The sequence below is a fragment of the Falco biarmicus genome, chromosome 13 (assembly GCF_023638135.1).
Source record: "Falco biarmicus isolate bFalBia1 chromosome 13, bFalBia1.pri, whole genome shotgun sequence".
Classification (NCBI taxonomy): Eukaryota; Metazoa; Chordata; class Aves; order Falconiformes; family Falconidae; genus Falco; species Falco biarmicus.
Window position 1 is genome coordinate 29804368 of NC_079300.1, and position 21181 is coordinate 29825548.

Here is a 21181-nt window from a genome sequence, read left to right on the forward strand (position 1 = left end):
CGAGGGCTTACGGCTCTCGCAGTAAGTGCTCTGGAGCGGTGTGACCGTGTTAGCCCAGGGCTCTGCCGGAGGTAAGCGCTGCCTTGCCTGTTGGAGCAGGAAACCTGGAGAAACGGCCAGCAAAAGAGCTGCTCGCTTGAGCCTGCTCAGTGTGGTCCAGAAACTTTTGATCTGCTCAGAGCACAGGTGGGTGAGCTGCCATTCCCCTGGCATGAGCTGGGCAGGCGTACTCACCGAGAGACTGTACTCCACTGGGGACCGATGTAGTATTCTCTGATTGATGAATCTTTCTCCCCACGGCTGAAACTCTGTTTTGCATCTGCAGTTCTCAGCACCTTCCCCGAAACAGCGCTCGTTCCAGCCTTTCCCATCAGAGGTGGTATTCCAGAGCTACGTCCCCTATGAGGTCTGTGAAGTGCCACTGATTCTGAGGAACGTGGACAAGGTAAGTGCTGGGATGTGGAAGTTTAACCCTGTGCTGGAACTGGAGAGCAGTGTCCGTGCGGTGCACAGCATAGCCAGTCACCTGCTGCAGCACAGCGCATCCGAAATAAAAGGTCTCACCACCTTTATTTTGCAAGATGGTGGAAATCTTGCCATGCTGAGGTTTCTCCCTGTGATTTTGGCTATGTGTTGGTAGTACCTAACTGAAAGGAGCTTTTCTAGTCAGCATCCTTCCCCCTGAAAGCCCTGGATGGCTGGGAATGTTGAGGGCTGTACAGTTCTTCCCTGACCTCGTGCTTTCCCTCGAGTGTGCACCACGTCCTGGTGGCTCCGTGGTTAATCTTGGTTTCCACAGGGCACCTCTGCCTCTGGGTGAGCTGCACAGACAGCTGAACGGGCTGTCAGAGCGCAGGGGTTGAGTCTTCTCCGCTTTATGCTGGAGTAAGTTATAATTAGTGGTAATAGCACTTCAGGAAAGGTGGTTTGAAACAGCAGTGGAAACAGGCTGATGTAGCAGAAGCAGTGGGAGACCTTTAGGTGCCGCTTCAGGCTCCTGCTAAGCTTAATTGGGTTCTGCTCAGGTTTTTCTGAGGCAACGTGATGCTCTGCTTCCCCTTTGGAGAGCCACAGCACGTTCAAAGTCAAGTGCCCTCGGAGGTCTCCACCTTTGCTTGAAAAACCTGATCATTTTGAGATTTCCCAAGAAAGTTGCAAATGGAAAAGCTGGAAAATGTCAGCAGTTTTGTTCCACTGTAAAGAGGGAAATTGAGACCTTTTGAATTTCAGTTGGGGAAACATTTGCTGGAATGAGGCATGTGCCAAGAGCAAGCTGGTGGGAGAAGGCAGAGGAAGGAAAGGAGCTGAGCTTGGTGTTTTCTCCCTGCGTGCTTTCCTACACGCAAGGGTTACTCTTGATCTGTAGCAGTAAGTGCACTGGCAGTAGAGAAAGGTCAGGAAGAGAGGTGTAATTAAGGATACTCTCCTGTATTGAAGAGTAAGAGGTATGCATGAGGGGAGGGTGGGATGGGAAGATGGAAGTGTGCACAAGAGCCGGTGAATTCCCCCCAGATTTCCAGATTTACCTGCTGGGGGGGACGAACAGGTGGACAACAAAAAAAAGCTGCCAAGCTGTATTGCGGGTGGAAGGACAGTGGGAGAAGTCCAAGTATCTCCTGAGAGAACAGGTTTTGACAGGGATGTGGGTGAAAAGGGAAGACCCTTTGGCAAGGAAGGATGTGGGTGTGGTCCCTCAGTTATTCCTGGAGAGTACTGCACCATTCCTGGTCTGGCGTTTAACTTGGGAACACGGATAAGATGTGGCATGGGTGCCTGCACCCAGGGAATGCCACTGGTGTGGTCTACACTGGGTTTTGGTCACCCTTTGCTGTAGGTATCTTCTTCCCAATTAAAACGTGCCTCAGTTTCTCTCTTCCTACTCTCTGCTTCGTTCCCACTGAGTCTTTTGGCTTCAGCTGTTCCATTATCCATGCAGCACCTCAAAATGGTTATCTTTGCCAAGTACCAGCCAACGGGCAAACAGTTGATTTGCTCTATTTGTGCTTCCTCAAGTGGAAAAGAACATCTGCATAACATTTCTGCCCTTCCCAGTAAGGAATAATAAACTTGTCCAGCTGCGCCTTGGGATTTACCTGCCCTGTAAAGGAGGAGGCAGTGTGTGAATGTGGGATTTTTCCAAACCGAACTAGCAGGTAAGACCTCAGCCATTGGAGAGCGTGGGTGTAAAAGTAAGATTAGCTCTAAGGAAAATCCTTGGTATGTTTTAAATACAGAAAGGTAGAGATGATAATCCTGAGAGGGTGTTCTATTCTAATTTTGTTGGCTTTTGACGATGTCCTGGAGAAGAGCAGTGTTGTGCTCTGTCTCAGAGTTTTCACACTGGTTTCCCAGATTCTTCTGAATCTTATACTGCATGGCAGCCTGAAGTTGTTCGCCCCCTAAAAATCCAGCTGACAGCAAAATGTATTCCAAATAGAGGCTCTGTAATCGTGCAACTACAGTAGTGCTTCGCTATATACTTACTGCTCTTACCTGTGTTGTACAATTGCTTTTCTGTCTTCAGGCTGTTCCTCAGCACCCTCAGGTGTTCTGGGTGGCTTTTGCTGAAGGTCTTAGCCACACGTGCTCCTCTCCTAAGGGACTTGGTGACCAAACTGCTTGTGTGCACTGTGAAACTGGCTCCTGGAACCTGCTGCCCCAGGACCCTGCTGGGTTCCAAGGGTGTTTGGAGAGTTCAGGACTGCCTTGGCCACGGGTTACCAGGCTCGGGTGGGTGGTGCAGAATGAGCCTCCATTTTTTTCAAGCCTCCTGTGGGTTTGTTGTTTGTCAGTGAAGCTGCTCGTCAGTCCAAATCACTTGCTTTGACTTTGAGATTTGGTGCTCAGGGGTTGAGAAATGCCTGTGTGCTGTCTGTGTGCTGGTGGTGTCCCAGAGGGCAGAACCGTGCAGCAGGGTGCCTGCAGGGACTTCTGGGGGTGGTCAGGGATCCCCAGGGATCTGGCTTGCCTGCGCTGGCAGCTGCCTGGCTACAGTCACAGGCAGCAGGAGCCTCCGGAGAGCAGCGGTTGGCTTTTAAAACTGAGACTCCAGCGCCAGTCAGTGCCGGTCATGTATCTCGAGGCAGAAGATGCCTTTGGAGCCCATAGTTGATAGCCACAGCCTGGGGGGTCGCCTGACTTTCCATCACTTTGGCAAGTTGCCGGCTCTCATCCTCTGCATCAGCCTTTCCTTGTAGCGTATTGTGCTTCTCCCTTGCTTCTTTACAGCTCCCTGTGAATTTTCCTAGCCATCCTCTGTTTGTGGGGTTGTCTCTTTGTCTTCCCATGTTCCTCCTTTTTGCTCTTCAGGCCTGCTTTTATTGCCAGTGAGGCTACAGTATGTGTGGTCTCCATCTCTTGCTGGTCCACCCACATGACTGTAGCACCGCAGCTTGACTGCCCCGCTCAAACCCAGCATGTTAAAGTGAATTTCTTCCTTTCCCCAGGATTAACACGTACTGTTTTGCCTTCAGATAACACAGTTCCCTTCTAGGGGCATGACTGCCTGGATGTGTATGGGCAGAAGCCGGCAGGTTCTTTGGGCCTGTTGAATACATGGGTGACTTGATTCAGATATTATATCTCGGTGCTGCTGGTGTCTTCCCTGCTTGGCCCTTCCTTCATTGCCCTGCTGCCTCTGGCCGTGAGCTGTTTTGCCCAGGCAGAAGGGATGAATGTTGACTCTTGTGTATTATGTGCACATACCTCCAGAGCTAAAAGTGCTTTGGAAAGGTGGTTAAGGAAGGCTATTGGCAGGTCTCTTCTCCTCCTGTTTCCACAAGCTGCAAAATCATACTTTCTTACCTTTTCTGCAGGTTCCTCAGCTGCTGAAGGTCATCTTGGAGAGCTCACCTTATTTCAAGTTGATCAGCCATGATGCCATGTGCCGCAAAGTACCACCTGGCATGCTTGCGACTTTCTGCATCATTTTCACCCCTGATGAGAACAAGGTGAGACAAGAGATGGGTGCCTTCAGCGGGAGGCGAACCTGCGGGGCTGGGTTCAGAACAGGGCATCTGCTGTGGGTTTTGCAGCACTGTCCTGGTTTCAGCGGCATTGTGCTGGGTCTACAACTGGGGGAAACTTTCCCGGTGGTGAAGATCATGCTTACATGGGCTGGAGGCTCTTCCATGTCTCAGACTGTTATTATCCTTCAGTGCTGGAACCTTTGATGTAATGTCTGTTGGCTTCAGCAATGAGAGTCCACTGTTTGGTGGGGTGTGTTGGTTTCTAATATCTGTCTGTTGCTGCATAATTATGGGTTTGCTCTGATAATTATAAATACAAGAGCCTATTTAAAATTGACCTGTTGTTTGGATGACCTGAAGCTGAGCCTGATCAGAGTGAGTACCACCACCTTTGAAAACTGGAGTCACTGGAATGTGTATCATGTTGGACACAGCAGTGAGACAGCAGAACGTTCTGTCTGAAGCCGGCACTTTCCTTGTGCACCGGTTATAGTCCGTGCCGTGCTGCGAGGTTTGCTCTAGGCTGTGGTCATGCAGCTTGCGGCTGGTCACATCCTGGCTGGCAGCACCATGCGATGCCACTGCAGCAGGGACTGATGAGCTGTGTGTTCCCTCCCTGTGCTTTCCTGGGCGTTTGCAGGGGAGGGTGCACGTGGTACAGTAGGGAAATGGCCGGGAGGGGTGTTGATGTTTAGCCATCCCACCTCTCTACTCAGTGTTAGGGGCTTAATTATGATGGAAAAAACTAGAGGAGTGAATAGACGCAGAGAGCTTTCCTCTTTCCCATTTGGCAACCAGTTCCCTGCCTCACCCTGGGCTGGAGCAAAGGTGATGCTTTTTCATACCCTCTGTGTTCCAGCCTTGCCGCTGTGCTACCCCTGCAGATACTTGCCCACCTGTGCTCCAGCTGTGATTCTAGGGGAGAAGATGCGCTGTGCTCGTGGCGGGGAGCCAGCCTGGCACAGCCGCACTGAGCTCTAGATGTCTTTAATCAGCAGGAGGTCTGTGTGCTGCAGATGACAGAGACATCTGGAGCACGCCCAGGCATTGAAGGGGCAGGTAGAATCTGCAGGCAGATACCCTGGAGCCTTTGGGCAGTCACGCTGGTGTGGCTGTGCCTGCGTGCATGTGGCTGTGGTTGCTGTGTCAGCTGGCACCTATTCCCTGCCCCATGTGCCATGCTTTTGCTTGGAGGTTGGAACATCGGTGCTGTGGCTCTGGCAAGCCTGGCACGGTGCCGTGATGTGAAGGGGTGACAGTGTTGTCTGGAGGCTTGTTAATGCAGAAGGGTTTAGCACATGGCATGGAAGGGAGGAAGCATTGCAGGGGAATACAGACAGGCTCTTTCCAGCAGCACTCTGCTGCCTCTTGGCACGGTTCTTTGTGTGGCTGTGTGGGCAAGGCAAGGTTAGCTCTGAGCCAGCTGATGCTTCTGCGCCAGGCCAGAGGCGCAGGATCCCTTTGGGCACAGCTGTTCTCTCATCTTCTGTTTGCTGCTTAGATTTAGTTTAATGCCCTGTCCTATCCTCAAACAGCGTGGCTGTAGCAAACTAAAAGAGGAAATGCCCTGCGGTCCCTGGCTCCCCGAGCTTGTGAAAGGATCTGCTCCTTTGGGGAGGGACTGAGAAATGGTTTTACATCATTCGTATGGAAGGTAAAAATGATGTTGGCCTAGGGCAGTTCTTCATACTGCCCAAGTGACATAAGAGCTTAATCTCACCGAGGTAGGCTTTGCAGAGGACGCTGCTTCCTTTAAAATGAGATCTATTAGTATTAATCAGCATTCATTTTGAGTGTGGCAGTAAGTTGGTTCCCATGAAGGGCAAATTACTGCTTTTCAACTAGGGAGAAGCAGCAGAGCAACAGATGAACATCACCACAAATAGAAGTAGGGTGAGATAACCCCCAGGAGCACTAATGTCCAGTACTTTGCCCCTTGTCTTGCCCTTGAACTGGTGAGTGTGTGGCATTAGGGAGCTGTGCCAGCGAGGTCCTCTGCACAGCTTCAGCGACACCACGGCAGTTCCTGCCGAACTGTGTTTTGTGCTCCTTGCAGGGCACCGGGGGAGGGATGCGTGCTGCTCGGTGAGGAGCACATGGGTATTATACAGCAGAACCAGAATTTTGTACAAACGGAACGTTTTGTCTCGTACTTGATGGAGCGTGAGTCAGTGAAGTGCCAGAGTGCTGTAGCTCAGCTAGAAATGCATCCACAGCGTGGTCAGGAGGCACAGAGCACCTTGCAAAGCCCTTGGCCAAGAGGCAGGCTTTGGGAAATGTTCCGTAAAGCCACCTGCGCTGGGCTTGCAGTTGCTTGCCGGCAGAGTATCTGTGTGTTAGTTGTAGAAGGCTCAGGAGTGCTGCCTTTGAACAACCTCTACATCCCTGATGCTGCAGGATCCACAGGGATTGTGGGTAACCCAGTGAACTGGGATGTGGGTCTTTCTGATGAGGAGTTGGTTTGTATAATTCTCTTGCTTTGAATCTGTTCTTCCCTGGGGTAAGTCTGACTTCAGTGAAGTCACTCCTGATTCAAAGGAGTACAGTTGTGGCCAAGCCATAAGTACTAGGGCCACGTGAGCTGTTGGTGGCTGAAATGCTGTGTGCCACATAGCCCTTTCTTGGAAAATGAAGTTTCCTACTGTCTGGCAGTCATTTGGGAATGTGCCACATGATTGGACTGTCAGAAAATATATACATAGCTGACGTGTCTCTTGGTTTATTGGTACTTGTATTATGAATGAAATGCTAATTTTTCTGCTGGGCAGTGTTTCCACTTAGGTACTCTTGCTGCTTCTGATTTGCACGTTTCTGTTTTGTGGCTCCAGTTGTACAGCGTGGGTGTTCTCATGCCAGCCTGTGTTCCCGCGTGTCCTTGCATTATGGTCTGACAGTCTCTGCTGAACTGGTAACCATTGTGGCACTGACTGGCAGATAAACAACAGACAGAAACACTTCCATTTGTGTGTCCTTCAGGCTTATTAATAGTTTATTGTGAAGGAATAAGGAAGTAAGAAGCATATAAAACCAGCACAGCTTATTCTGTTTTGCCCTCTTGCTCTTTTCACTGTAGCCATACATTATTTTCAGGCAATGCCAGCTCAGTCTGTGAGGTTTGTGAAATTCATTACTGGTGCTCGGTGGAGACTGAATTAATGCTCATTGGTTAATATGAAATACGACAGGACGGTGAGTTACTGCATTAGTGAAATGAAGTACTTTACAATTCAGTGCAGCCCTGTTAGATGCTTTGTAGTGCCCAGAAGCTTGCTGCTTCAACAATTGCAAGAATATCAAATGAGTTAAAAGCACCGGGGCAAAAATCAGGGCAGCGAGTGACTGATGAGAAGCAGAGCTTTGATCAGCTCATCGATAAGAGCCTGCTGGGGGCAATGGCTCCTGGCCCTGGGGCAACAGTTTCCCCACTGATTTCAGTGGGGGCAAGGTGGTACTTGCAGCGCAGCGATGCCCGCCATCCATCTGGAGTCTGATCTGCTCATCCCTACAGTAAAATGCTTTTGGTAATTTGATTTGCCTTCCTGCTGCTAAATGCCAGGCAGCCCGGATGGGGGGGGATTGCCTGGCTCTTTTCTGAACAAGCCAGTGGCTGGGAATGCACAGCCGGCTTTGCTCTGGGGGGGTGTCTGAGTGTCTCCTGTGTGCAGCTCCCGATGCCGCCTGCCTCAGGTGGGTGTGCTAACCAGGCACGCCGTCACTTACTCCTCTAGAACAGACCTTACAGAGGGGTTCGATTAAGGCATCAGCCAGAGCTGTCTCTGTGTCCGCTGGGGCTGGGGTGAGATGTAAAGGGAAACTGAGATTAGGCAGAGGAAGAACTCTCTTGAATTGTAGTGCAAAGCTTGCATAGGCTGCTGAGGGCAGGGGTGGAATTGTTAGTGCTTTGAAGTACCTGTGAAACATCTTGAGGAACACTTTGGGTGCAGAGCTGAGCCGGTTCTGGTGTGGGGAGATGGATCAGGTGGCTTTTGAAGGGTGCGTGTCCCCAGCCTTGGTCCTATAACACTGTGGGAAGGGGTGAGAAATACAGCTGTACCCTACACTCACCTGGCATCGCAGCAATTACCGTGTCTAGCTTGTGAAGTATTTCCCCAGCGACTGACCGTTGATCACGTATGTGGTGAAGTCCTTTTGAAAACGTACCTGAGCATCCCCTGCCAAGCTTCAACAAGGTCGCCGTGTTGCTGGCATTGGAGTTAGTGCTGTGGCACAGCTGGGTTCTCAGTGGCGCTTCCAATAGTCTGCGGTGGCGATTGAAGCAGGTTCCATTAGTGCTTTGATCCCTTGTGTGAAGTGACTCTGTTTTGGTGCCTCGGAATCAAAGCATCAGGTAATTGTGGTGTTGCCAGCTTGCTGCGAAAGCAGGTGAATCTAGTGGGGTTGTTTCTTCTTTGCAATTAACAACCCTGTGCAAGTCATGCTACTGGAATGAAAGGTCATGAAGGTAAAATGTACTATTATTACGTTATTGAATGCTACTGCCACAGTCCTAGAAAACAGCAGTTTTTCTTCTGCCATGAGGATGGTGCTAAATGCATTGTGCTGAGATTGTTTCTTTCCCTGCAGGATTATTTCCACGAGCTCATCTGCATCACAGAAAGGGACAAGCTTATTGTGCCGATCTGAGCTATAGGTGCCCGAGCTATCCTGGACTTCCCTGACCAACTGAACTTCTCAGCCTGTCCCGTGAAGTACAGCACCCAGAAAACACTGCTGGTTCACAACATTGGTACAGGAGGCCCGCTACTGCATCAGCATGCAGAGGTAGGGAGCTCATCTTCTTTTGTGCAAAACACTGTTGTGTGATAATATAGCTGGGAAACAGCAACAAAAAGGAACTGGAGCACCTGAGCTGCCGTGGCTGGAGATGGGCAGGGCACGTGGGTTTTGCTGTTGGTTATAGTGTGTTAAGCATGATGCAACCTCTGATAAAACTCTGCAAGTTGCAGAGTGGAGTTTTATAGCGCAACAGTGTCTTCAGTGCAGAGTCGTGCAAGACTGATTCTGTTAGATTGCAAGAGCAAATGTAGGAAGGTGGCTTGACTGCCCTTGGGCTGTATAAGATCCTGCGTGGCAGACGACAGCTCTAGTTCCTGCAGACCAAGGGCAGTGTTAAGAAATGGGCAAGCTCTGAGCTGGTGGAAGAGACATTTAAGAATTTATCGGTAGCTTTGTCTAGAGTAGCAAGTGCAATCAGAGATCATAGATCAAAGCAATTGTTATCGAGACCCTGAGAAAAACAGGGTGTGGTCCAGAACCTGGTTTTCCAGTAGGTTTGATCTGGTCCCTGGGATGCAATATTCTTCAGCAGAATGAGCTTGTAAGCGGAGATGAGCTGGCAGTGGCTTCAAAGCTGCACTACAGCCCCAAAGAGGAATGCCTTACAGCGGGGGCACAGGCCAAAGTTGCAGCAAATACCTGGTGCATGGGTTGGGAGCCTCTTGTAGAGCTTTCTCTCTCTCAGATCTCCTGGAATGTGCTCTAGCACTTTGTAGTAGCTACCAGCAACCTCCTTGATCCTCAGCACCTTCTGAAATGGGTATGTAGCCCTGTTGGCCAAATATACGCATTCCTTGGGAGGCCACAAGCATGTGGTATTTTGGCAGTCTCCTGGTCAAGTGCCTGACGTGTGCGGTGTTGTGGGCAGGCTGTACTGTTCCTGTTGGTCTCAGAAGACAGTCACTGGTTTTCCAGTTTGCTGAACTGGAGAGGGTAGTGCGTTTTTGACACTGCACCTGCAAGGAATCCAGTTCAGCTGGCTGGTAGTTAGCTTGGAGTTATTTGGTCCCAGAGGTCTTGGTGTAGGAGCTGAGGTCCAGAATGCAGCAAAGACCTGCTGTCTGCCTTAGTGCACCTGAGTTGCTTCAGTTTCTTCCCCAGGAAAACAGGGGTCAAGAGAAAGCTCTTTCCTCTGTCTCCTGGGAAACGTGAGGGTCCAAGAGGTTCCTACCAAAGCCTGGCAAGGCTATGGAGGCAGGCTTCCAGGATGCTATTCAAGCAGGCTGCTGATTTTCACTGTGGAAGTATGTAGGCAGGACCTTGTAAATCCCTGTACAGCTTCCCTCTGGGATTTCCAGATCAAGTAGTCACCACCAAAACAGATACCCAGTCGTGTCTGGCATCTCTTGGTAGCGTCCTTGCCAGCTGTTCTGTTGAGTGATACAGCGTGTGTTGAATCCTGCTTGATACGGATTTTATGCTGAACTTCAGCAATTAAATTTTTCAGTCCTGATTTGCAACAAAGAGATGAGAAGCGTTACAAAAGCTTTATTTCATACGACACAAAAAAGTAGAATTCTGAATAGCTGGATTGCGTGTGTGCAGAGATCAAAAGCTGGTAAGATTTCCCATGTCAGCTGAAGGCATCAGTCATTTCGTTATGAACTTTTGAAAGCCAGTTTGAAATTTCAAACTGATGATTTAAATCTTTGAATATAAGCAGCGTTTTATTCTAATGAAGTCGCCTCCACTTTCATTCAGATTTCTTTTTAAATACTCTGAAGTTCCTGTGTTTCTGCTGTTTTTATTTTTTTGCTTTGTGTTCAGCAAAATGTCATAATGGATTCTTCATTAGGAACTTTCTTAGAGGTTGAGTTCCTCCAATGCCTGTCTGTCTACCATCTGCTTGTATATATGCACAAATGTGTAGGAAATACGAGAAATTTGGGGACTATGTGAAATGGAATTGGGCTGATTGAGAAGATAAACGCAGAATAACTTCGGAAGGGACCTCTGGAGATCATCTGAGCAAACATGGCGCTGAAAGCAAGACCAGTGTCAAAGTTCAATCAGGTGTGTACACAACACGAAAAGTAAGAACAGGTAATACCAGCCTTGCTCTGTCCTCCTCCAGGCTGTGCAAAGCCCTTTATCCCAGCATCCCCCTGTATGTCCTGTGCTGCAGCCTCTAAGCTCCCTTTCTGTAGAAAGGCTTTTGTGCCCACCAGCCCGTACTGCCGGGGATTCTTCCACCCCAAATACAGGTGTTTGCATTTCCCATCCCTCGGCTGCATGCAGTTCTGCTGTGTCCCAGTGAATGGCAGCCCAGCCCTCCAGTATCTTGACTGTAGTGCCCCAAGCTTGTATCCCCCACTCAGAATCCAAGTGTTCCCCCCTCTTGACCAGGTCAGCATGTCCCCTTGCAGCCTGAGAGCAGTACCCCCACGTTCTTTCTCCCTGTGCGATGAGGCCATGGTGTGCCAGGAGCGGTTCTTCCAGCCAGTGCTGGGGACTGCACTGTGTGACAGTGGGTTCCCTGCTGCCTTGTGCTGTGAGAAGTTGCTCAGGTACCTGCCCCAAGGTCCCAGGTGAGCTCAGTGGCTCCAGCAACCCCAGCAGAAAAGTGGCCTCCCAGCTGGCATGACAGGTAGGTTGGAGAGTCAGAGCAGTACACTGCTCCACAGGCGAGTAGATCATTAGCTAGCAGTTGTCTTTGAACAACTCTATTTACAGAGGCTTTCATGGGAGAGACTGTTTTCCTCCTGCTGCCAGGGGATTGATTTCCCTGCGATCGAGGCTATAACCAAGGCTGCATCATCACCAACAAGAGGGGTAGTTTTTAGTTTAACGTCATGAATTCTTTGGAATGACTCCCGTAATAACTTGCTGATTAATCATAGTCACAAACACTTAAACCTGTGCTTTGGAAAAATTAATGAGTTATGCTCCCTGTCCTGGAGACCTTAAAGTGTGGATATGAGACACAGTATTTAAGAGTGATGGCATAGGTGGTAGGGGAAAGGAGTGCCAGCCTTACAGACTTAAATTCAGGACTGTTTTAGTCTCTTCTTATTTAGCAGAGAACTTAAGCAGCTTGAACGTGTGCTTAGGTTTTGCTGAGTAAGGATGTAGCGTTGTGTTAAAGCCAATACTAATATCACATAATAGCTTTGTGTGTTGCTACATATAAGCATGCATGCATGGGAGAGGGGCAGGAGGCTTAGCGGAGTAGAAGGGAATCAGAGATCGAAGTTTATAGACCATCAGCTGACCTCTGTGTCCTCGGCACAACTGAAACTTCTGTCTTATGGCCTGAGCAAATTCAGGCTCTTGCCCCTTTGCAAGCCAGCTGCAGGTGCCACTGTTTCCTAGTCCTGTGTGCTGCTCCTGTCACTTCTCTCTGCCTCCTTTCTCAAGATTCCCTTCACTATGGAATCAAGCATAACCTACCTGCCACCTTCAGTGCATTTCCCAGCCCATCTCCAATGCTAACCTTTCCTCTTGGTCAGTTCTGAGAGCTCTGCTCTTGCATGGAATCGCTTCACGATGACATTCCTTGCCTCTTACTCCTTTATCTAAGGGCTTTTTCTGTGGTGTGTTTCGCTGCAAGGCAGAGCTCTCAAGTGAATCCACAGGGCCAATTCAGCATCGTTCTACTGTTGCTTGTTCAGAGCTCTCCCTTGCTGTGGTATCTACCAGAAAACATGGCCCTGTTTTGACCCCTGTTTCATAAAGGGGGAAAAACCCCCCCAACACCAAAGCACTCCCCATTATGCAGCTTGGCTTTGTGCCTGCCCTCCCTGTGCATGTCCATACCCAGCTCTTCCCTGCACAGCTTAGTAATAAAAAATAGTACTAGTATAAATATAGAAAGTCTCTTCCTGTCATTCTCATTGTTAAGGCTGGATAACGAGTTTCTTCTCCATGGCATTCAGGGAGATAAATGTCATTCCAGTAAATTTCAGTTGAAAATGGTGTCTGGAACCAGATTCAGCACAGCACTGCCTTTTCCTGACGTTACAGACCCTGTGCTATGCTGTGCTATGGGGTCAGAGAGAATCCGTCTGAGAAGATACATTAAGGAATGTCCCATCAGGCTCTGAAAGCTCAGGAAATGATGCTACAAGGTGCAGTGCTAGGAGCCCCCTGTAGTACCCATATACAACATCGAGGTGTGGGATTGGAGAGTTGCCACAGGATGTACAAGGACAGGACAACAGAGCCGAGGTGCAGGGAAAGAGGGAAAGAGAGAGCTTGTGAGATGCTGCTGACTCTGTGCAGGATGTTTCTGGTACAGGGGTGGAGTCTTGGATGCTTTGACCTAACAGACTGTGTTTACTGGAATGGTTACGGTGCTTGACTTTGGCTTTTATACCATTACTAAAAAATAATGTATGCCAAGATTAAATGACCTTTAGTTTTTTTCCTGCAATAGGCCTTAGCTGACAGATGAGGCAATGCAATCACTGGTAATTTTACTGTCTGTCTTGGGGTTGGAGGCAACTTGTAATGAAATAAATTCTCAGAAACTCGCATGATTTTGTAATGCAAATTAAGACACCAGTGGACTAAAAATTTCTTGGGTTTTAGAAGAGAAGCATACCACGGGACTTGAAGTATGTTGCAGCCTCCGTGCACACTGCACTGACTAAAATGTATGGTTGCAGGAGAGAAGGCAGAGTGGTGGTTGGAGAGCCTGAGCCACAGAACTGTCAGCTTTGTTCACTTGTCAGTTGTGTTTCTGACTTGTCAGGAGTATTTTGCTGGTGGTGTCCTCATGGGACTTAACTTTTGCCCAGCTGTCAGGATGGGGAGCTGATGCCTGGTGAAAGCAAGCAAGATGTAAATGTCAGAACAGATCTGTATGAAATTGCTTACTAGTCTGGTGTTGCTCCCTTTCTGCAGGGCAGTAACGGGCAAGATCTCAGCAGGTTCTGGTGGGAAGGTCTCCCTCAGGCTGGTGCGGCTAGATGAGTTTATACAAGCTGGGGATTGCAAGGCACCATTGGGAGATCTGGACCTGTGACAGTTTAGATGTTGTACAACAAAGCAAACATACAAATGGACATAGTTAAAAAGGATGTCAGAAAAGAAGCTGTTAAAAAACCTCCAAACCTTATCTTTCCTGTTTTTTCAGGAGCAGTAGTGATTCTCTAACAGGACAAGAATTATCTTAAAGAACAGCTCACAATTAATGGAGAGAAGGACAGAGTTTAGCCTGCCAGCTTCATCTCTTGGCAGTGGTTTTCATTTGTCAGAGACGTTTCCTTAGCATCTCTTATCTGTAGGCTGCAGGGAACAGCTTAGTGATGTGGACTGAAATTCAGAGTTCAGTTTAAGCATGGAGCTTACATCCCTCTGGGTCTTGGAGAACCAGGTTTACGTGATGGATATGAAGCTCCTGCGACAGCAGTAACAAAGTTGTCCCATGGGTACAGCGTGGGGTGGGAGGCAGGAGGTGGCAGTGTCTGACTTGTGCTCTGTTTCTCAGTCCTGAGAATGAGTCCTGACCTTGGTGGGATCCTCTTCTCTGGTAATTTGAAGATGGGAAAATACCTTCTTTCTTAGGCATCCCCTGAAGTCATCCTCGGGAGTGTTATTCCCATCCCAGCTATCTGAGGGCAGGGGTATGCAGACATGGGGACAGAGTAGGAAGGGGACGGGATGGGAGGTAGTGCTGAAGTGTGGCCCTTAACCAGCAGCTTTTCTGTTTTGGCAATGTTTCTGGTTTAAAAAAAAAAAAAAAAAAAAAAGGGTGGGGGGAATTTTTCTGTGCCTTTCCCCCAGCAGGCGGTGATGCCAGCCAAGCACCATCAGAGCCTTGCCCAGTATAAGCAGGCACAACCCCCAGTGCAGGTGTAGGGCCATGTAGAGCAGTCCGGTTCTGAGGCTGGCGGCGCCTTGGCTTTCCTCCTCCCTCCCAGGTGTCTCAGGTCCAGTATGTAAACAATGCAGGCCCAGTGCTTCTCCATTAGTCACTGCCGATGTTCTTGCTGTTGTCATGGGAGCAGGTCAGGCCCCTAATTGCAGCAATATCTCCTTAATGAGCAGGAGCTCCAGCAATTTCATCAGCTGTCACTGCTTCCATGAATGAAGCTCAGCTCATGCATGGCTCCAGTTTTTCTCATTATTTTTGTGTGCTGCATTCCCTAATCACTGTAAAACTCTCCAGAAGGTGTTTCTGAGGTGACAAATTGACCACCAGCAAAGCACTAAAGCCAGTAACTTTTGTTTTCTAAGTGGGGCTGTACAGGAGCCACAAAGCTCAGCTGCTGTTGTGCAGAAGCATGTTGCATCTGACTTTTCCCTAAGCGTTAAAAGACTGAATTATATGTCTGTCAACCGAGAGCTGTTTACCTGGCCACAAATCATAATTGCTTGTGTTAAATCCAAAGTACACCAACACCTTTTCATAATTATTTCCAACACATTGCACAGAATTCCTCCAGTGGGCCAAGCAAACAGTTACCAAGCTTGGATTACAACCCGGAGCCCCAGATTGCATCGCCTGTGAATACACCGAAAACCTCCTGTTAAACTTGCCTCAATATGCTCCTGTTGATGGTGCTTCATTTAGCTAGAGATTTAATTGTTCAGGCTGTAAATGGGATACTCCTTTTGTGTCTTGTTTCCTTGTTATTGTATCACTCTAATGTGCCTTTGCACTCGATTTTTCTTTGCTTAGAGCAGCTTTCACTAAAACGCTGATAAAATGTGCTCTTTCTTAGGCAAAACCAGGATGCTTTCAAGGTAAAAAAAAAAAAAGAAAAAAAAAGAAAGATGAATTCTGCAAATTAAACTCCAGTTATTCTCTGGTCTTCAAGAAGAAATTATCTTCTCCCTGTCTGATTTCCGAGCTGCAATCTCACTGGGACAAGCATTGCCTTGACATTTATATCTCTTGAGGTGTATAGGTGGCAGGAAAAGACAGATTCCTGAGGAAGTCCCTGTCAAGCTGTGCATGCAAATAACCCTCACCATCTCCGTGCTCTTCAAAAACCCTCCTCTGATCGTATCGCTAGCAGTCAGACTCTTGAGCCTTGCTGCAGAAAACTCGATGCAGGGTATGGGGGAGACGAGGTTATTTTATAGCATAGGATGTTCTGAGGGCTGGAGCTCTTCAGGAGTCGAGTCGGTGGCTCAGTTTCTGATGCTGTCTGTTCTCTTTTTCTTCTGCTGACTGTGGTTTGTTTGCTTCTTGCTTGCGCAGGTGAGCTGGAGTGAACGAGACAGCCAAAGGAGCATAGTCCCCAAATCTCCCACAATAATCCTGATGTGCCTCTCTGTGTTGCAGCCCTTTCTCTGTCGATCCCTCTGCTGGGACTCTTGGGATTGGTGATGCCGTGCAAGTAACAGTGGACTTCCACCCACAGAAGACGGGTGATTATTCCAGACCCCTGACAGTTCACTACGACACAGGTAAGTGCTGGACACTGCATGGTGCCCACGCTCTGCATCCTTCAAAGCAGAACATTAAACTTGCTTTGCAGACTCCTTCTAAACCCTTTTCTTTTGAAACCTCTGCATGTTTTGGTGCTTCAAGTGAGCAGGTAAGGGGCAAAGGCTGAGTGTGCCCTTGTTCTGTGTGGCTTCGTGCTGGTCTCTCCCTGGGGGACGCTGGTGTCAGCTGGGAGCATAAGTGTGTCTGTGTCCCCGGTTCCTCTCCAGGAGAGCAGCAGTAGGGGATGCTTAGCAAAGCATGTAGAACAGGCAGTGCATATGCTTTCTGCCTCGTGGGCCCTGGAGTTAGCATTTTTTCTGTGCTAGAGGCTTTATTCTCATCTTTGTTTAATCACTTCTGATGGTTTTACCTTCCAAGCCTTTGTCCAGTTGCTTTGTGGGTTTGTAGCTATGAGCTTCTGTAGGCTCCTATGGCAGTACGTTCCAAAGGAAGGAATATTCATTCCTTGGGAAAGTGCTACTACTACACTTCTGTAATTTCTGACTAATACTATTTCAGGCCCTTGGGTTCCTGTTTTATGACAAATGGTGACAAATTTTCCCTTGTTCACATTTTCCCAGGCCATTCGTGCTTTTACAAACCTACCTATCTCTTCTGTGATTTCTAGGTTGAGGAATCCTGTTCAGTCTTCATATGGAAGCTGCTCTGTACTTTGGAGAAGGGCAGAAAGAATGATTAAATGTCAAAGGCTTCGGCTTGGTTTTTAAGATCAGAACTATACTCATTATTTCAAGACCCACGTGGCCATGGGTTTAGACAGTGAGATCATGATAGTTTTTGTGGAGTTTATTTTGCAGTAGTTTGTTGTCTCGTAGAGCATGAGGTCATGTTTTTATGAACCGGAGCTGTGCATGCTTGAAGCACTGTGCATGTCTCCCATTTCTTGGGTCCTGCTTCCTCTGCTTGCCAGCGTACACCGAGGATTCAGTGGAGGGGGAAGGCAGTGCTTATAAAGCACACCTGCCTCTGTAACGCTTCTGAACCTCGGTTATTTTTGTATGCTAAGTTGTCTGTTATAGAAAGCAGGCTGTCCAGTCATTGGAAACGTTGCTGTTTCTCGCAACATAACTCATCTCTGGCCACAAATCCCTCCCACTCCTCCTCTGCTCCCTTAAGAGCAGAGAAGTTGAGGTTATACAGGCACGAAGGCTGAACTCTCCATGTGTGGAGATGAAGGAATGGCTCTAGAGATCTGTTTGAAGGGTGAGTCGTTCCCCAACCTCCCTCCAAGAGAGGGGGGGCTCTTTTTGCCGGCACGACTGTGATTCTGCTGGATTGTGTCTGGCTTAGGGTTTAAGGAGTCCATCCAGTAGGCAGCCAGCTATCCCCCTGTGCTGTTGCATGGCAGCCTTGGAAAGGCAGGTCCATCCCCTGGCTGCCTTGCTGTAACCCGTGCAGCGAGGAGAAGCCTCTGCCTCGGCAGGGGGATGCTCTCCAGGGGTGGCCAGGTCGCTGCCCTTCTCAGCTGGGGCTGGCTCTGAGGCTTTAAACACGCTCCACAGAAGTGCCATTTCGATGGAGGATGTCTCATGTTTGTGGTTTGCTCCTCACCTGGGAGACCCTCACCTGCAACAGGCAGAGTAGGCTCGGCGCTCAAGTTTGAGCTTAGTTGACTCCCGGGAGTTGCTTGGTTGGGAAGAATGAAGGTTTGGAAGCTCTTGGCAATGAGGGCGCTTTGGTGGGGGTTACTTCTGGAGGGTGAAGTGCTGGCAGGTGCTCCAGCAAGACTCCAGGCGTTAATTGACTGCCATGCATAGCCAGTGGCGCTCTCCTCTTCAGCTCGGTCTGAGGTGGAAAGCAAAGGTGTGCTCGCTCGGGTTGTGGGACAGCTTGGGAATACTCGGTGTAGACTTGCACGCTCAGGCATAGGCACCAGCAGGCTCCAGGCAGAAGAAATGGGCTTGCAGGGCTGTGATGGGCAGGTTGGTGTGGGCTGTGTCCCACCGGTCTCAGTCTGACATCTTCGCAGACCCACAGCAAGTGAGGATGCTGCTGCTCCAAGACAGTGAAGTTCTCATCTGCATCCCATCCTGTCGTGGGCTGTCACTTTGCCTGTTTCTTTTTACCTCCCTTTTCTGCCTGCATGCCCCAGGCATCTTGGCATGTTGGCAACAAGGGATCAGGAGAGACACAACCCTGATGGCATGCTTGCAGGAGACTCTGGGCAAGCCGTGACTGAGGTGGGCCTCCTCGGAGTCACCTGAATGACTTGGATGCAGAATTCCCTGTGACCCGGGTGGGATGGCGACCCAAAGGCTACCTGGGCACATCTGAAAAAGTCTGTTTTTTTAGGTAGTGTCGCCTTAGGGATAAATCTCTACAAGCCCACCCAGAACTAAGGTGCTTTAAGGTGGTGCCCAGGACGTCCCCATGCTGTACACATGCAGCTCTCGGGATGCAATAAATGCATTGATCTGTGGAACTGCTCATACAGCTAAAAGCTGTGACACTTCTGTTCCCTGTGGCTTCCTCCGTTCCTTGTACTCCCGTCAGCAAGGGCGGTGAGCAATATCTCCCTTTTGCTTTGTTCTAGGTGAAGATACTCACACAAGCCTTCATGGGGCGGCTGAAGATGTCAACATCAGGCTAGACACGAACTCCTTGGCAGTTGGGAAGACCTACATCATGCTGTCAAACCACAGATCCGTGGTCATCCACAACCAGAGTAAAATCATAGCCCACTTCCAGTGGAAGGCTTTTGTTACTCAAGAAGAGGAGGATCAGGAGAAGCTGAAGTTCGTTGGGAAGATTCCTTTCAGTAAGACACACTGCCCAGGGGTAAAACTACCGTACGGCCTCAGAGGGATTTTGGTGCTTTTTGGGATGGTATAGGACAAATAAAGCATCCACAGTATCAGGGTTTCAGGGTAATGGAGCTCGGTGCTTCCCATTCCAGTTCCATCCACATTCCAGCTGATGTTTTGGGAAGGAAAGGTTGATTGCAATGACTGCATTTCCTCGGAGAGCAAATTCCCATCTGTGGGAGCCCTAAATCAGTGAGGCCAGGTCCCTGGGCTCGCAGGGGTCTGTGAGGCTGAGGAAAGTGTCGGCACTCCTTACCTGGGACGGCATTGAGCGGTAGCACCTAATAGCTGCAGGCAGCGTACCTGTTGTGATATTCACTGCAGTTTCTTCCCCTCCAGCTTTGGTGGGATGGCAACCTTCTTCAGCCTTCCTCTGCAGTAATGCGCAGGGCAGGGTGCTTTGCTGGCCTCGAAAGTTGAGGCCATCCGGCTGTAGGATGCTGAATTGCCTCGCGCTGTCCCGGCTTCCAGCACAATGAGGTATCCCTGCCCCTGCTCCGGGGCTGGGGAGAGTTTGGAGGTGGAGGGTTCTGCAGGGAAGGCAGGGCAGCACAGGGCTTGGAAGTGCCTTTGGGCTTCAGCACCTGTGTCTTCACGGTGCTGAGAGGTGGGGCAGGCTCTCCAAAGGGTGTCTCTGAAGCTTTGAAATTCCGTTTGGGGCAGCAAGGAAATGCTTCTAGCCCAGGGGAAGGCACTGGAAGTGACACTTCAAAGCTGGGGTGATGTAGGGGGTCCTTATGTGACTTTTCAGAGTTGGACGGCTGTAGGTGTATAGGAGTTAGTCTGAACCCACAGCTGATCAGGAAACTGCCTTAAACTGGAGCACTTTTTATGGGCTTCTGAGCAAATAAAGTTCAATGTAATTAGGTCAGAAATGCCTTGAAGGCCAAAACTAGTTTTCCACTGTTCTCTGTTTTTAATTACACAGTGTGTGACTTTGGTGCAAGCTCAGTGTGCTAAAGGAAAAAATCTCATGACCTTCTCTTGGTACTTCCCTGCACCATTCTTTTCGCATCTCTCCGCACCTGCCTGTCTCAGACGGGACCCTGAGTGATCCTCTCTCCCCTCAGAAGCAACCAGCTTTCCCCACAGTTAACGTATTTCCCCAATTTTTTTGCAATGATGCTTGATCTCATGCCAGCTTGTGTTCTCTACTGTGCCCAGGGCACTTTGTTCTTCCTTACTTGCAGTCTTAGGGGTGGTCATAGCTCCGAGGCCACTGTGCTGCTGTTGGAGAAGCGTTTGAGGTCTCAGAGCAGAGAGGACTTTGACAATGGGAGGAGGCAGTGCAGCAGCCTGTGCTTGACTGTCACCCAGAAAGATGTGGATCATCACAAGGTCTACCCAGGGGTTTGTTCTGTCTCCCTCCTGCAGGACTTTCTGGAATGTAGTGGTGGAATTCTTGTCTGTTGATGAAGGCTGAGTTGAGGGTTGCTCATGTCGGTGGCTGGAAGCCCTCCTCATGCACAACGCTGTAGGTCAGCCATGGAGAAACATTTCCCACGACACTCCACGGGGAGCAAGCCAAAGAAAGTATTTTTGGCACCGGTGACAGCATCTGCCGGAGGCTCTGTCTGTGTGCCGCTAGTAACGTCTGTGACTGTGTTTCCTTTCTTACTGTATTGGAATTCAGCTGGGTGGTGACTGCTGTCCTGTTTATAGCATGTTGCCTCGATTTTCTGTGTACGGAGCCTTCCCCTCATCTCCTGCTGGTTCTTGGTGGCCAGGGGACTGGAGCGTGAAGGGGGCACAGCAACGTGCCAGCTGGGAAGCAAGTGCTCTGCAGCAGTGTTCCCTTCTCACCTCTTGGTTGTGAGCTTTCAACGCTGCAATGATCGCTGCTACAACTACCAAGTAGGGAGAGATGACCTGTGTCAAAGCTCTGTGGAGAAGGCCAAAAAGAGGAAAAAGATGAAGTGGTTCAAGGCTGGATGTAAGGGTTTGGATTCAGAGGTGCTGGTGCTGACTTCTTTATTGGCTGATGCTGATGCCAAAACGGCACAGAGTAACAGCTCAGAGACTAATTTTGTCTTTAGGCAGCAAAGGTATTTATTTCGTGCAACGCTGGGGAGCTACTGATTTGCACTGGACAAACTAGCTCCGAAGTTTTCAGTGAAAAGTTGGGTAATTTATACAGTTTTTGTGAGAGGTTACAACATCTTTACATACATATTCATTTGATTTCAACATCTATAATTCTATTCATAATA

General features: G+C 49.2%; 1 pseudogene; it reads left to right on the forward strand.

The window, feature by feature from the left end:
* The window catches only part of LOC130158280 (hydrocephalus-inducing protein homolog), a 52467-nt pseudogene that overhangs the window by 15323 nt on the left and 15963 nt on the right, over window positions 1-21181 (forward strand).